Consider the following 13,128-nt stretch of genomic DNA (forward strand, 5'->3'; position numbering starts at 1 on the left):
AACACATTAACAAGAGAATTCTGAGTAAAACCAAAGTTACTTTCCCTAGTAACTAGTTACTTTGAAAGTAGCGAGTAACTTGAAGTAACTGAGTTACTTTTGAGAGAAGTAACTAGTAATGTAACTAAGTTACTATTTTAAAGTAACTTACCCAACACTGGTTAGCCCTGCAACAGACTGGCAAGCTGTCCAGGGTGTACCCCGCCTCTCGCCCTATGACAGCAGGGATTGGCTCCAGCACCCCCCACGACCCTGACAAGGATAAGTGGAAGCGAATGGATGGATGGATTTTTCTGTATGACTGTATCGAATCATTGTGGAGGAATTTTAGCCCACTCTTCTTTGCAATGTTACTTATCTGATTATAGTTTGTTCCCATTCATTTTTGCACCACCACAGGCTAAAGTCTGGACTATTGCAAAGCCTCGATTCTTTTTTTTTTTCAGCTACTGTATTGTAGGTTTGCTATTGTCCCGTTTCATGACCTAGTTTAGGCCAACTTTTAGCTGACTGACAAAGTTCATGGACAACTCAATGACTGCAAGGTGTCCAGGTCCTGTGGCTGCAAAACAAGTCCAAAGCTCAAACAAGCCCCAAATGCACCACCAAAAGTGGTGCATTTTGTGCAATTTGGCCAAATATGTGCACTTTGATCTTTTCTATCCACAGGGCATTGTTCCAGAAATTTTGTAGTAAACTGTGCTGCCATGTACTTTGCAACCCTTTCAAACAAGCCGCAAAGTCTGACGTGCAGCTCTTGGGTTTTTGCAATTTCTCATTTCTGTGCTTCTGACCTTGGGGTGAATTTACTGGGATGCCCACTCATAGGAAGATTGGCAATTGTCTTGAATTTTGTTCACTTGTAAGTAACTCTCACTGTAGAACCATTAACTTTAAGTTGTTTAGAAATAGCCATATAACCCTTTTCAGACTGATTGTAAAGAACAATTGCTTATTTGATTTATTACTGATATCTTTCATCCTTGGCATTCAGTTAACACATATTTGAATGCTCCAGGCCTGCCAGAACTTTTTAAACCCAGTGGATTTAATTAGCAGCACCTCGCTGTTACTTACCCTCTTATTTTTTTATGGAAGCAGTGAGAGTATACTTAGATTTTTACACAGTGTTTCTGCATTTTGTCTTAGTTTTTGTCAAGGTTTAATACGGTATTGATGTTGCATTTACTTAATATTCAGACCCTATGATTCTTCTTTGTTTATTGATTGATTTTTTTTTAAGTTTCCAGATAGATAAAATGTCAGAATTTCAAATGGTGCAGGGTATTGTTACCTCAAATCAAATACAATTGGTTGTGTGTTTACCAGAAATGATGTTTACAATGATAATAAATTATTCTACAGTGAAAAAAATACTCTATTATGTATATTCATACCCAAATAACATGAAATGTGTAGTTTACCTCCAACTGTTTTTTCTAAGCGCCACTGTTAGCAATGCTAACATCCTGAATGAAAATTGCTCCCTCTTGATGGCCAAGGAAGGGATGACTGAAGGTGAGAAGTTCATAGTGTTTCACACTATTATGACACCACCTGGGCATTTGTAGAGCACTCCATGTAAAACAATGAACTTATAGACTCAAAATAGCAAGGGTAAGTACGCGACTCGAGACACAGCCTGAGCTTCAGTGTTTCTATTTTACATTTTTAAAATATTTGTTACAAAATTAGATCAAACTCAAAATTATGCAAGTATGCATAACCTCCGTCAGATGTAGCACTTGGTCATAAATTGGCAGAGAGCCATTTTAGACTGGAGGGATACCATGAACATATCGACACTTTCAGGCTGAGTAGACCAAAGAGTGCAAATGTGTAACAATCTACAGCAGTCCAGTGCCAACTCACACTTCTGTCTTTATGTGTAATGTTGGCCAATTGGAACATAATGCTCATCTTAGCTCAGTAATTTATTTAAAGATTTTTATACTGACCATTTTCAGTGTGGTCGTACTGAAGACTCGTTGGATCTTTAAGTTATTGATAATACCTTCAAGCCAATCAAAAATTATTCTTTCATGCAGCGTGAGAGTGAGAATGAAATATTAAACTGTCTTTTCCTCTGACACCCCTCTGTGAATCAGGAACAGAAGGTGTCTTTTCATCTGACACAGAAAAGACGGTTACGGTTGTCAGTTGCTGCTTGAAACTAATATAGAATATCAAAAACATGCAATAATAAAGGCAGAAGGACGTTACAGTAGTTACTGTAGCTGAACTCCAAAAGGGATTCTTTCTTTCACGTGTTATTATACCTAAAAACCAGCTGGGGCACCACAAAGCAGCCCACCTAGCAAGATAGACTTAAATCATAGGGGTTTTTTTCTCTTCCCGGCCTGCAGTCATTCATGATGGATGGAGCAACAAAGTGTGCTCTGCTGTGGGCTTCAGCTGCTCTTAAATGTATGGGCAGGGGGATGGCAAGATGGACAGTAGGCAGAGGGATGAGATGGAAGGACCAGGGGAGATATATGAGAAGAAGGTCGGGGCGAGGTGATAGATGTCTACAACGAGGGGCGAGAGGGATGGCATAGGTGGACCAAGGTGACCAGTGAGAAGTTATACTGTAGGTGGGCTGTGGGGGGTTGCAGTGAGGCTGCGATCCGTCTCTGTCAGGTGGAGGAAAGGCTTTTCTCCCTCAGATAATTCTGAAATTCATCACTGGAGCTAGAGGTAAGGGTTGCTGTGTGTGGATATGTGGAGATGACCCACTGACTACTGACTACATGTTACGCTTTATGGTAGTGATTTATGGCACATACAGAGGCTCGTCTGTCTCATGATGAGCCTGACTTTGTTGACTCACCATGGATGCAGCCAACCCTGAACGCTTAGAAAATGGTTAGAAGAAAGAGAAGAGACATAGAATAATACACATGAAGACACAGAATGCTGAAGATTATGCTACAAGAATAAAATTGTACATTCACTGTAGCATATCGGTCCCTTTGTACATCCAGTAGTTCACCAGGGGGGTTATGTCCTTTGATGTCCTTAGATTATTCCTGCAGTAAACATACCATATTTGCTTCTTTTTTCATAGCTTGTCAGCTCAATTATACAGATTGATAATGAAAGAATATGCAGGGTGGTGTGACAGAATTCATCTGAATCAAATATATCAAAAGCTAGAGAATAATTCAAGTACTGAAATCACCCAAACCTGCATTTACTCGGGAACTGAGTTTCATAACAGATTGGGATTTAGTGTTATTACACATTTTATTATGGAAAAGGCCCAGCGGCAGCTCCACCACTTCCTTAGTGTAAATTAAAATTCTTTGTAGTAGATCAGATACTATTGAATGTTTTATTAAAAATATTTAAAGGAAATGTAGGAATGGCAATGTCAACTTGTAGGTTGATCTGCTGCTTTGGGCTACACAGATACATTAAAAAGTATTAAGAGGAATTTTCTACAGGCCTTCCTGGTCCCCTGCAGACAAATCATCCTTATTAAAGGCTCCACTGACATTTTCAGTTGTGCCAACTTAAGGTTCCCATTTATGGGCTGAAGTGAAATGTCTTGGCAGCTATTGAAACTTAGTGCAGATGTTTGTGTCTCCTTAATAGGCTACTCTGCTTATGAGGTATACAGTGAAATGAGATCACCAGTTAGAGATTTTCAAGGCGCTTTAAGCTTTGAGATGAAAAGGAGGCTAAGGTCTGGCAAACTCCCTTCACAATTTGCTACTTTCTTAAAACCACAGCTGTTTTTCTCCATTATTTTTATCTTATTAAGCTCATAGTGTTCAACTTCAGGTTTCCTAAGTAAATATCACTCAGTTTTGTTCTGCCCCCTCTAGAGCCACAAGAATAGATTTTCCAATATGTAGTAGCATTCAGAAAGTCATCTATATTAATGAACCTGGTGTGCGTAACTCTATTTCTTGAACTTTTAATTCAAAGCCATCTTTTCTGAGTTTCTCTGGCTCAGTTATCTAATGACGGTTCAGCTGAAGTAAGTAAAAAAAAAGTGAAAATCTTCAGGATATTTTTAGAGCTTGAGTGCAAATGGGTTACAAGAATTTGTGAAGCCTGCACAGATAAACATTTATAGTACTGCCACACTAGAGAAAAGAGTGGTTTAGTGACCCCTGCATGACCAATATTACTGCAACTGTTGAAGAATTTGTGATCTCATTGTATTTGAGATAGATATTTCAAAGATGGAGACTAGGTCTGCAACCCTTTGCAGTCAGTTCCCGTCTTCAAAGTGGTATTGATTTGTCAAGATGGAAGTGAAACAGCAATAAGACAGACTGAGTCTGCTATCACTTTGTGACTGAATGGGGTCATGTTGGCACTTACATGCAATACAATCACCGCCGTGATAATATGGTGATTTAAGCGCAAGATGACATAGGTGCTTAGCAACCTTGTTTTTATATAAGATACAAGCAGAACACAAGCAGTTGGCAACCAGCTGAGTGGTCCCCTATTGCAAAGAGACGCATCGCAGACGAGTTGGGCCCATCAGCACAGACTGACTGATTGATTGCAATGTGTTGGCAGTTTGTGCCTATAAAGTGGATGGCAATTATTTTCAAACCTTTAGCAATCTGCACGAGAATGATTGCAGTCACTCTACGTTGATCCACGACTAACTGATTACTACCTCAGTCGTTCTGTGCTGTTGCCTTGTGATTAAAAATCCCAGAGGCTGAAAGTGTTACACGTAGCTGCAACTACTGGCAATTGACTACCAAAAGTGAAAAAAATCACTGTATTCCTAGGACAACTAGTCACAACCAGTGATATTTTTTTTACTGAGCTATTGAAGCAACAGCACATGAAAGATGATGAGGAGTAAGGATGTATGTGAAGCTGTAGCAAAAGAAGACAAAAGAAAATAATGGAAAAGTTCACATGATGGTTACACCGCAAGGGAAAGCATTAGGTACACGAGTGAAAAGGATGTCCAGCTGCTTCCCACGATTATTTTGTGTGACCACTGGGAGAATATGATTTTTTTCACCCTTCATATCACCTAAATATTAAAGTAAAATAATAGTGCATGCCGTTGAAATAAGCATCACATCAGTTATCTTAATGTTACACATTAGTGGTCTGTTATTCTCAGGAAAGTAAAAGTCTTGTACAGTAGGCAGTCAGTTTCAATGAATACACTCAGAACTGAAATTACAAGATGAGGAATGAATTTCTTGAGTTATTCTGACAAAGTATGTAAACATTTAAAATTAGAAAGGCTAAACAGAACGTTTCACTTTGGCGTGAAGAACTTCTTCGCCGACTCAAAAACACGTTTTTTCACACATGAATTCATGGTTTTGGGTGAGCCTGGTGGCTTTTTTGGGAGGTTAACCATAGTGTTTTGACACAAGTATGAGCTGTTTTGGGAAAATTTATCTTCCAAGCTGTGAATCTGACAAATGTGCCAAAGCGGTTGAGAAAAGCTGTCACGTTAACGTGCTAAACTAAAAGAGCCAACATGGTAAATAGTATCACTGCTGCAAATCAGCCTGTTTGCACTTTCATTGTGTGCATTAACATGAAAGCATTACTGTCTAACTCACAGCACTGCTGTCTCTAAGCAGAGCTCTGCACAGTCATTAGGAAGGATACTGACTCATAGCTTCAGGTGTCCAGTCATTTATCAAAAATGTAAAGGTGTAAAGTGTCTTTAATCACAGTTATGGAAGTGCTGGCAAACCACTGCACCGCTTATATCAAACAAATGCTTTATTTGTGATTACTTTGTGTGAATAGCACTGAAAGACAACAACAACAATTGTATAGCTTTCATACATTTAGAGTGAATTCATATGCATCAATTGTTTGTTGAGACATACGTGAAGTATTTCGAAATGGACCAGAATATTTTTGAGGCTAGAGAAAACACGAAAGGGACTGAAGGGCGGGGAGCAAGAGGAGCAAAATGTTTGTGGCGAGGGAAAGGAGAAAATTTTAGAAAAGACAGAGCACAGGTTGCATGTAAGAGAAAAGGGCAGCAAGTAAAGGATGGAAAGAGGAGATGGCATTAGTGGAGAGGAGAATGGAATGGATGGGGGAGCCAGAGGGGAGTTTTGTACCGAGGAACACTATCATAATTGTCACATTTGATCAGGGAGGAACTCTAGTTCACTTCATGGACCACTGCTTTTTTCCAAGCTCCCACCCCTCTGAGGATTCACTAGGCCAAGCATTAGACAAACACACACAAACAAGCATAAGTACCCCCAAGTTTTTATTTGCCATTCGTGTTTATGGCTGCGGACGAAAATAAACATGTGCAAGCATACACTTCACTAAAGGTCTTAAATGCACATAGGCAGAGTTACAGATTTGAGGAAACATAAGAAGCTGAAATAAAAAAGTTTCACGTTGGCAGAACGACACTCTGCTCTCTCTTGATTTGAAATGCGGTACGGTGACATGAGGGTTGCTGAACTGTAGCAATTAAAAGTCTGAATGGATGAGACGTTTGGTAAAAACATGATTTTGTCTGTGTTGTGTTTCGATTCGAGTTGGTGTAGAAGCAATCTTCAGAGAGAAGGATAGAGGAGGAGGTTGGGGGGGTGCATAAACCCTAAAGGCAAGTAATAAGTATGGACATTTAAACAGCTGGTGCTTCACAGACACGAAGTAGGTCCTAGGGGGATACTATCCACCTCAAGTGAAATTCAAGTTTGAAAAAGGAGGTTTAGCTTGTTGTCAGAGAAACTGAGACTGAATTGGGTTCACAAATTTCCCTGAATAGCAACATTAAAAAAACAAAAGGAAGGCGGAGAAACTGTAGGAACAAAGTGTGCTAAACTCTGAAGCTCTGGCCTGCCCTTAACTCTCTCTGATTCTTGGGATACAAATCAAACTGTATTGTTCTGGGCCTATTTAGCCTCAACAAAATTAATCAACACATGCCAAACAATTTTCTGGCACGGCACGCATTTTAAAATTACAGAGAGGATGAGTAGAAAATTACAGTTGTCCTGATTAGGGAGCCAATGATGGAGATATGGGTACGCCTTTTGGCTTTTTTCTTTTCTTTTAATGTGTTAAGGTTGTGCTCTCAGAAAGAAATATGTACATTCCATATATGCACACACTAAGTCTTGCAGCTGCCACAAAGGAAAATGCTCGTTTCATTGGTGCGTCTTATTTCTTAAATAATAGAAAAATGCAAGTGAGGTGAGGTTGGCGTTTATTTGCAAAAGTCAATACTCTGTATTTAAACACAAAAGCATGTGGTCTTCTCAAATTAGCTTCTTGACGTTGCAATCCTCCCTAGAATGTTTCTGGCAGTAGATTTTTCCATAGTGTCTATAGTGAAACGCACCCCCTGTCACACCAAATGTCAGATAATCAGGTCAAAGAACACATAGAACATGTAAACTATACAGTTGCATGAACAATAAAAAGCCTGGTCTGGCTGTTTTCTGAAGTATCACCACAGCTCAGCTTCAGGGCTGTTAAATTGTGATCACAGCTTTACATCTCTGACTTAAAGCTCAGAAAAGTTGTGAAAATGTTAAAAAAAAAAAGATTTTTAACATCCAACAAATATTTTAGAAGGTTTTGGTACCTTTTCACTTTGCTTGCAGAAGAAGAGCCCAGAGTTAAATTTATATTTACTCACTGTTTTCTGTGAGAGCACTATTCTGTTTCCTTGCTATAGCATTGTTGTGTGTGTCTGTGTGTGTCTGTGTGGGCAGGTGAACGTGTGTGTGTGTGTGTGTGTGTGTGTGTGTGTGTTTGAGTGTTTTCACTAAAAGCGTCTCGAAACTTCCATGAGCTCTCCATGGTGCTGAAATTGCAGCCAACTTCGCAAACTCAGAAGTCCCTTCCATCATCCAGCGTCCATTATGTCATTATTTCAGCTTTCAGTTCACTGTTTACTTTAAATAACAAGGTCATTATTTGGCAGTAAAACCAGGCTGCAATATTAAGTGTTGACATTCATTTATTTCTATGATCTGATATTACTGTTGGCCAGACATTTCTGTGGGCTTTAGAGTCCCACAATGGTAATGGTTGTTAAAGCCAGCCCGAGTTCTGCAAGAGGACAGTGGAATCAGAATTCAATAATAATAGTGAATCTAATTTCCAACAAATCAAATATGATAAAGTGGGGCATGGCGCAGGTAGAAGGGGATCAGATAAATAACATGCAAAGAAAGTTTATTATGTAAATTAAAAACAAAAAAAGATTTTGTATTTTTATGTGTTGAAATGTTGTTGAATGTTGTTTCTCCATCCATTAGAAACTTCATTTCCTCCATATTCATACACATAAAATGATAAATGAGGCTGTGAACCTTTAATGAATAATCCCCTCTGCAAGAACCTTCAGAACACAGATAAGGATTATGCTGCAATTTTTATAGATGTAAGTTCTACTAAAGTGAAGCTTTGTGGCTCAGAGCATGACCTTTTCATGGGGATTTAATAGACAACACAATTTCTCAGTTAAAGCTTCACAGGAACAGATATCACATGCAAGAGTTTGTTTTTGGTTTTTTTGTTTTGAATATTCAAATGAATGATAATGTGTGAAAACACAAAATGGCACACATAGATGGCACACAATCAAACAACAGGCCATGTATAGTATTATACTGTACCTGTTCCCATTTGGTTTGCATTTTGTACTAAAGTACAAAAACACCTGCCAGACACCACAATTTTACAATGAAGGCAAGCATTTATAGTCCCAAGAATGATTATTTTATCTCTGTCAAGAATATTGACGCAAAATAGGTTGTTGCAGTCAATAAAAAAATGTTCCCATCCTTGTGATGCTTTTATTCTAAGCTGCTGCCTTAACAGAAAATGATGTATCGAGACGTGAGGATGGCAAGGTCGACTAATGTGTGAGTTGTGTGAACAATGTGCATGTGCCCTTCTGAGCCTTTGCTCTGTAGGAAGAACTAAAGTCAGTCATTTGCCTTTTACTAGAAGAGTTAACCTTATCTGAATCCATTTTAACTACTTATATATATATATATAGATAGATAAATGGCCTACATTTGTATAGCGCTTTACTCAGTCCCTAAGGACCCCAAAGCGCTTTACACTACATTCAGTCATTCACCCATTCACATTGTAGCCACAGCTGCCCTGGGGCGCACTGACAGAGGCAAGGCTGCCGGACACTGGCGCTACCACCAGTAGGCAAACATGGGGTTAGTATCTTGCTAAGGATACTTAGGAGGCAGCCTGGGATTGAACCACCAACCTTCTGATTAGTGGCTGACCTGCTCTGCCACCTGAGCTACAGCCACCACCATGCAGATAGATGCATACACAGCTGCAGAATTAGTTATGATGGCATTCTGTAATTCTAATAAATGAGAATGATTATATCAGTCATAGGCAGTGCCGTCGTTTGATCTCCTTTGTGCTTTCATTTGGTCCAATTCAAGAGCCCATAAATTTAATTCTCGGCGGAATCCTCTCAGGCAAAAAAAGGGGGGAAGCAAAAAAGCTTCATAGAAAGCATAAGAGCTCTGAGAGTGGAGGAATTTAGGACTAACAGATCAGTTCACACTTGTACATCCAGACATACCCCCCCCCCCCCAGTTTTCCTTTGATAAAGCTGCTAAATACAGACACATGCATTCTGTCCTCACATTTAATGAATACAGACTCATTTCATTTTTAATAGCGCGATATTAGTGTCACCACAAAAAAATCATTATTTCCCAATTAAAAATGAATCTGCGTAATGCAATTCAGGAATCTGACGTAATGCCCCCAAGTCTTGTGGCAAGTGAGTGCCAAATTTCCAAAGGAAAATTTGCTCTAGAAACCCGACCGCCCACTGTGTCACAAAAAGGTGGATGAACAGAGAAAACGGAGCGTTACTCTAAAGGCAAATCTATGAACTTGCAGCAGCTGAACAATTTGTGGTTAATATTCAAGCTCTGACATGCTGTAATCTGCTAGACATAGTTCTGTGATAGCTTTTATTTTTCGCCCTGTCATTTGCAGCTCCGTTCAAACGGGCCCAGTGGTGAGCAATTTTCAGATCCGAGCTGTGAAAGTAAAGCGGTTCACATTTGTCTTCAGAGCCATGTGGTTCGTTATTACTCCTGACCTTCTCTCTGTTTGTCCACAGATGTCACACCTTGATATTGACTGTTACATAAAATAAAAGTGGAAAAAAAGGATTCATGAAAGGTTGGACTGTTTTTGGCTTGGTTGCATTATAACCGATTCAATCATTCAAATATGGCCAAACTGCATAACTATATCTGTCTGCAAGTGAAGCTGCACCCCAACGGCCTTTCCTCCAAAACCCAGTTGTCCAGATGCAGTGTCGGGAAGGTTACTTTTAAAATGTATTCCACTACAGATTACAGAATACATGTCCTAAAATGTATTCTGTAACGTATTCCGTTACGTTACTCAATGAGAGTAACGTATTCTGAATACTTTGGATTACTTAACATATTATCATGCATTTTATAACTACGTGAATGTACTATTGCTGTGTGATTTATTACTATTACTGAAGGTCCACGACTCCGAACCGTAGTAAAGGGACCTCTGACTAATACGTCGGTTCTGTGTCAGGCTCGTAGCCGAAAAATAGCTTTACTTTGTTGTCTGGTCAAGTCTGCTTGCGAGAGACAGAGAGAGGCGTTGAAAGGCTGCTGCAATGGAACTTATTGTTTCGGAGGAAAACACGAACAAAGCGTACAGTCGAGTTTTAATAGCGTACTTACAACTGGGCTCGTCAGGCACTCTTCTTGGCTGCAGTGGTTATTATTATATTTACATGCTTCCAGCTCCCGTTTTTGCTCGATGACAGCTCGTACTTTTCCACTCTCCTTTTTCTCCCACCTCACGCTCACAGACACATAACGGGTATGGCAGTCCATTCTCACTGCTGCACGGACTACACTGCCCATGAGGCAACATTCTGCACTCTCCAGTCTCTAATCACATCATGTAAACTGCAGAGGACACTTCTATACACAAAACCACAAAACAGCAAACAACACAAAATGGAAATATTAAAAGAGTGTGTTTTTCTGTTGTTTATGTGATAGCCTTTTAGTTCCAGTATTGCAAGACTGGTTACAAACAAAAAAGTGATCGTGCTAAATCTATTCAGTGTTTTACAACATGTGAAACAGAAGGCATGAAGAGGTAACAAGGGTGTTGCATGTGGACTTAGCTGTGCAGTGTGTGGTTTTGCAGTAAAAGCTGCGAGTGCAGAGCAAATTTAGCAGAAATAACTGTTAACTGATCATCTCTGACTGTTTTTTGTTTGTTTCTTTTTGTTCCTGATCACGTGGGAGATGTTGCAGAAATATCAGTGAAAAATAAGTGTGAACTGTTACAAGCCAGAGAATTGTCTCAGCTTTATAAATATGGAGAATTATCCTTTTTTTTAAAAACTATGAATTTGAATAAATCTGGGCCCGTGCACATGCTGTATTTGGAAGCTGCGCGTGCTGACGTCATTACGGGTGATGCTACTGAGGCTAGGACGAGCAGGAAGGAGGGGAGAGAGAAGGGGGGGGGCGGGGGTGTTCCGCCGTGAACGCGCTTCGGATCCCCGGCGGAGGGCAGCGAGGGCGCGCATCTCTGTCCTCCGCTTGTGAAGCGACTGCAGGGGAGCCAGATGCCCGACTGTGAGCCGCTGCCTGTGGATACCCATCCTAAATGCCAGAGCAGGCAAGACTCGCAGACACGCTTTACTCCGTGACGGAGAAGAGGAGAGAATAGAGGCAGTTAAAGGAGTAAAAATTGTGTTTTGTTTTGTTTTTTTTTTTAATTTTCCATTTCTCCCCCCCGCCCCTCTCTTGTTTTTGCCCCTACTCGCTCTCCCAGCTTCAACCAAAAGAAGAGCTTCCTTGGACTTGGAGTACCGAGCATCAGTTGAAAATAAAGCCGCTATCCCACTCTGCCCCTGCTATTGCGGCGCTGTTAACTGTGAGCGCGTCCCCACACTGCTTTGGAATATACGCGTAAAACCATGGAGATTATATGACGTGGATTTATTTATTTTTTTAATACTACTATTATTATTATTTTAAATTTTCTAACAAAACTGGACACCTACAATAACGAAGTCCTTCTTCTTTCATTTCACCATCGCATTATTATTTTTTGCGTTGTTCTGTTCTTTCATTTGATCTGTGGATGCTTTTTCTTTTAAATTGATCATTATTATTTCATGTCCGTAGCTATTCTTCTTTCTTTTTAATTGATCGAATCATTGATTTGTTTTCCACACTTATTGTTTCTGGGCTTGATTCGGACACGCCAAAGTGGGATGCCTCGCGGAGAACATTTGTTGGAAGAAGATTCCGCGCGGCTGCGAGGGTGAATGAATGATAGTATCCCCTCTCAGTCTGAGACGTGCCATGGATGGGAAACTTAATTTGTATCAGCGGAACCGATCGGGGAATAGCCGTCGCATCAAATAACTGCTGCTGACAGCGATCAGGTAACATGCTTTACCCACACAACTCAAAGCTTTTTTGAAAAAAAAAAAAAGGGGGGGGGATACTGTTTCTTTGCGCCATCCACACTGCCGGTTTGTCTATTTATTTCATTCATGTCATCCATGCTGTGTGGAAGTCCGATTTTAATGACGCATATAGTCTAACGTTCAGGCTGCAGTACAGTTATTTTTCGCCCGTCCGGGGCAGTTTCACAAGACTGAGCTGTATGGATAGTTATCAGTGTTGGGTGGGGGGGGGGGGGGGGGGGGAGGTATGTGATCCATGGACCTGAGCGAAAGTAGCGGTCACAGTAGGGAAAAAAAATCCCCAAACACGCCTGAGCCGTTGAGTTAGATCCCATTAATAGAACTCTGCTTGAAAGCACAATCCTCCCTGAATGCCGAATCCCTCAGTGGGAGACGCTGAGAACTGTAAGTCTGTCTTTAAAACCCGCTGTCAGACCTGTAACTTTCCGCAGTGGCCGAAAGAAACACACACTTGCACAGAGAGCACCGTGGGCACGTACCCCGCACAGGCAATTTTATTTCCAGCTTGCAACACACTGGTTCGCCTCTCGCTTTATTGATGCAGTCTCATCAGCACAACCCTGCATTCAACACCTCAACAAAAGAAAGAAGCGGTTTCTTGTGTGTGTGTGTGTGTGTGTGTGTGTGTGTGTGTGTGT

General features: G+C 40.5%; 1 protein-coding gene across 5 annotated transcripts in view; it reads left to right on the top strand.

Annotated features, from left to right (window-relative positions):
• The first annotated feature begins 11,751 nt into the window (after window positions 1-11,751).
• The window catches only part of adgrb2 (adhesion G protein-coupled receptor B2), a 249,234-nt gene continuing 247,857 nt past the window's right edge, over window positions 11,752-13,128 (top strand). For 3 of the 5 annotated variants that reach the window (XM_005728840.1, XM_005728842.2, XM_005728841.2), the window contains exon 1: window positions 11,753-12,445. The gene's annotated coding sequence lies outside the window, so the exon portion shown is untranslated. Of the gene's footprint in view, window positions 12,446-13,128 lie in introns of all 5 variants that reach the window. The other 2 variants (XM_005728839.1, XM_005728843.1) reach the window with 1 other exon arrangement.

This window comes from Pundamilia nyererei, unplaced genomic scaffold, assembly GCF_000239375.1.
Source record: "Pundamilia nyererei isolate P.nyererei 1_Seehausen unplaced genomic scaffold, PunNye1.0 scaffold00030, whole genome shotgun sequence".
Taxonomy (NCBI): domain Eukaryota; kingdom Metazoa; phylum Chordata; class Actinopteri; order Cichliformes; family Cichlidae; genus Pundamilia; species Pundamilia nyererei.